The sequence below is a fragment of the Carlito syrichta genome, unplaced genomic scaffold (genome assembly GCF_000164805.1).
Source record: "Carlito syrichta isolate Samal-C Ts95f unplaced genomic scaffold, Tarsius_syrichta-2.0.1 Scaffold313863, whole genome shotgun sequence".
Classification (NCBI taxonomy): Eukaryota; Metazoa; Chordata; class Mammalia; order Primates; family Tarsiidae; genus Carlito; species Carlito syrichta.
The window spans coordinates 1367-5599 of NW_007257959.1; the positions used below are offsets into that span (position 1 = coordinate 1367).

Below are 4233 nucleotides of genomic sequence, written 5' to 3' on the forward strand. Positions count from 1 at the left end.
CAGAGGGCACGACTCTCACCTGCTGCAGGTGGGCCATGCTGAACTTGTGGGGTGACTCCAAGAGGCAATTCCTGGGCATCCAGGCCCTTCTCCATGGGGGTGACCTCCTCACAGTCCATGTCCAGACTCCCACTGAGCATCACCGCCTCCTTGGCCGTCTCCAGGTGGGACGCCGGGACCTTGCAGACCAAGTCTCACCACAGCGTGGCCTCCTCGGCATTCCCGACCCATAGCTTCAGGATGGCCTTGGCCATGCCGGTCTTGAAGAAGGTCAGGCGCCCGAGGCTAGTGTCTGGCAGGATGTCCCAGACGGTCTCCATGCCTGTCACTCAGCAACCTTTTGTTGTTCCTTATGCAGAAGCACTTTAGGGACTCCAGGGATGGGGAGAAAATGTAGGGCATCCAGGTCCTGTCTGTGTACAAGTACAGCAGCGACCCCTTGATGGCAACTGGCTCAGGGACCTGCGCGGAGGACCAGTCAGATGGCGCACTCAGGAGGACCACTGGCTTTTGTTCTCGGGCTGCTCAGAGTACTGGACACTCACCCAGCCATCCTCCTGCTGGACCAGACCTTCTGCAGGGCCTCCCACACATGCTCCAGCCAGTCCTCAGCTTTGTCCCGTGAAGAGGCTCACAGGGCCAGCCTCCGGCCAGAGACCAAGTCAAAGAGCCCGTTGCTGTGAGCCGGCCCCACGGCCTTGCAGCACAGCAGGGAGCAGCTCTGCATGCAAGTGTGCTTCCCGTGGCCTGAGTAAAGGCGGAGCTCCAACAGGGACAGCTGGCAGAAGATGCCCATGACACCCTGCCGCTCCACCGCGTCCAGCTTCAGGAGCCCCCGGAACGGGTTGGACAGCCCTGTGGGAGAATGAGGCACTTCAGACCCTGGCTCACCCTGGTCCTGCCCAGGGCACCCTCTGGGGCCCAATGTCCTGCAGGAGGACGCAGGCTAGCCATGGGCACCGCCTAATGGGGTTCCAAAAGCCCCCTGCTGCTGGCTGGCTTCCTGTATTTCCCTGACGACCCAGACACTCGATACGGAGGTAAAAGTACTCAAAAGGCCACCTCCACGAGCCCCTCTCTGCCTGCTGTTGTGGGGTGAACTGCCTGTGCTCCCGCGAGGCCAACCCCTCCATTTCGGCGAGAGTTTCTCCCCCACGCCTACCTGAGGACAAGGACATCCCGCCAGCACCCACCCTCTCCCCGTCCCTTCTTCATTCTCTGCTGGGTCTTCCCACCCACACCCAAGCCTGCCGTCCCCGGTCTTGATGTCTCTAGATCCAGTCTCAGCCCTTCCAGAAGCCACTGAAGGAGCCCTCGAAGCGGCCTCTGGCTTCCCTGCTCCCCCTCCTCCTGAACCCGCTCTGGGGGCTTCTGTCCCCCTCACTGTACTGACACTGCTCCAGGGACAGTTGCCAGGGTCTTCCTGCTGCTACACTCGGAGGCCACGCCTCAAGCCCCTACTCCGCACCGGTGGCCTGCTGCTCCCCTGACTCAGCCCGAGCACCTGGAGCGCAGGCCGAGCCTGTCTCCTCTCCTGCTCCCCAGGGCTCTGCGCCCCAGTTCTCATCTCCAGCCCGGACTTCACCCTGGAACTTCAGATTCACACATCCGCCTGCTCCATGAGTGTTTACAGACACACCCAAAACGAGGCCCCTATGGTCCCCCTGCGGGCCTGCCTCTTCCCGGATGTCCTCAGCTCACACAACAGCAAAGCACAGCTTTCCAGCGGCTGGGGCAGAGGGCCTCAGAGCCACCAGGGATGTGCTTCCACCCCGATGTCAGCACCACCTTCCACACTTGCCCTCACCCTCCTGGTCTGCCTCCCAGGTCAGCTGCTGCCACTCTGGCCTGAACTGTGATGGTGGCCTCCTGAGAGGGCTTTCTTCCCCTGCGGCCCTTCAGCATAGGGGCTGCCGTGACCTGCTTAGAGGCAAGCCAGAGCGTGTCCCTCTCCCACCGTTGCGGAGGCTGCCATCTCGCTTGGCAGAGGCCAAGGGGCTACCCCATCAGACGGGCCCTCGCTCATGTGCCTGCCCCGCCTCTTCTCCAGTCGCTCTGGGCTCCGCCACTCCCAGATGTGCCAAGCCGGCTCGGGCGCTGGTCTGTGCATTTGTTCTCCCTGCTCGAAATGGATCACCTCAGGCCACCCCCACTCCTCAAGCGTCACCTTTGGGAGGGCATCCCCGGCCCCTGCATAGACTGTGCACCTTCCACTGGAACCCCTGGTCTGTTGCCCTCCATGGTGCTCACCACCTCCAGGCCATGCACTGCTGACTCAGTGATGTTGTCATCCCGTCTCCCAGCCCCCAAAGCACACACCCCACAAAGAGAAGATGCTGCTTTGCTTCCTGCTGTATCCCCAGCACCTGGAATAGTGCCTGGCACATCACAGACACTCCACGAACATTTGCCGAGTGTGCCTGTCACATGCTGCCTGGTACGCCCTACTCTTGGGGTCTGCACCAGCCAGGGGGGTCCAGAGCCCCTCAATCCTCTCTCCCAGCCTGGACTAGCCTTGAGGTTTCAAACTGCTGTACAGGGGCCTCCTGCCCTCAGGGAGCCTGTGACCTGGGCACGCAGCCTGCCTCCACTGGCATGGCCGGAGTCCAGCCACTGCAGGGCTGACTACCTGACAGTGGCCTGCAGACCCACCTTCGCCCGTGCTGCCCAAGCCAGGGCCTGCCAGCTGCCGAGTTCCCTGCTGGGTCATGGCAAACGGAAATGAGGAGCAAAGGGGACTGGCTCTAGGAACAAACTGTGTTTGTCTGTTTGGAAGAGGAAACCAATTAACAGGGTTACGAAAAATTAAGGCTGCGATTATTTCAGCCTTTCTGGAATTTCACAGGTATGGAGATCGAGCTGGCCTCCCTGGACAGCACTGGGAGACACCAAACAACAGCAGATCTGGTCCAGCCCACGCAGGTGTCAAATAAACACCTGGGATACGGCCGCTGGAAGGACCAGGAACACCTTCCGGCTCCAAGGACAGAACTTGTTCTGAGCTACAGACAAGAGTCCTCCATAGTCACAAGTTTTATAGAGAAGCTCCAGGAAAAATATTTCCAGGCTCAAGAGCTGAGACAGTATTGTTGTGCTCTGGAAGCACTTTTATCAGAAGGTAAGAGCACTTTTCCTGGGATGCTTTCTTCAATGACTAAGCACAAGTGCTCCTGGAATGACTCTCTGGGATGAAGTTTTCCTGTGAGAACCCACCTCCCATTGGGTAGAGGCCCGGGACGTGACAGCTTTCTGAAAGGCACACCCCCTGTGAACTGGCCCATTCAGGACCCTGAGGGCCACCTCCCTACCTTCCTGTGGTGTACCACCCAGAAGTTCTTATGCACTGGGGGCCCTGAGGTTTACCTCCCCATCTCCCTAGGGTGTATCACCTGGAAGCTCTTATGCACCCGGGGGCCTGAGAGTCACCTTCCCATCTGGTCGTTAGTTCTTATGCAACCAGGACTCTGAGGGGCGCCTATCCATCTGCCTGTAGTGCACCCCCCAGGAGTTCTTATGCATTCCTACTTCCCAGGGAAGGCACACAGGCTTTGTCTAAGGCCCCCAGGGAGTAGCTTTTCCTTGAGAAAAGTGCCTGTGGAGAGCAGGTCTTGACTCTGGAGTCCTTGGGAAGGTGCCACCGCGTCATCTTTGGCACTCCCTGGAGGCCTCTCCTGGGAAGGCCAGTAGAAGTCATTTTCTGAGATCCAGTTCTTGACTGCAGCCATCCACGTGACGTGGCAGCAGTGTTGCTGAGTCCCTTCTGAGGCTCAGTCCCAAAGCAGATGACTTCCGGCTGCCTCCGCTGAGGTCACTGGCTCTGGAGGAAGCCTGCCATGTGCCACGAGGACCTGCAGCTGAGCGGCATGCGGACGGGCCAGGAGCTGAGGCCTCCCACCAGCGGCCCCACGTGCCGGCATGAGGGCCCTCCAGCCTCAGTCCAGCCTTCAGACTGCAGTCCGGCCGATACCTTGAGAACCTCGCAGGGACTTGGAGCCAGAACCCTCTGAACTGCGCCTGAATGCTTGGCCCGCAGACATTGTGGGGACAGTTTGTTGTGGCTTGAAGCTACTATTCTGGGGAGACCTGTGACGTAGCGGCAGAGAGCCAGTGCGCTGTCTGAGCCAGGGGCTGAGCCTGACCGGGGCTCTCTGAGCTGCTGTATCAACTAACGATGCCCCCATAAGGGCCGGGGACATGGGCCCAGGCTGCAAGTCTTTCCTTCTACCATGGTAC

At 59.9% G+C, this 4233-nt stretch overlaps 1 pseudogene; it reads right to left on the reverse strand.

The window, feature by feature from the left end:
• Positions 1–3725, reverse strand: part of LOC103273180 — a 4607-nt pseudogene extending 882 nt beyond the window's left edge.
• Between the last annotated feature and the right edge of the window lie 508 nt (positions 3726–4233).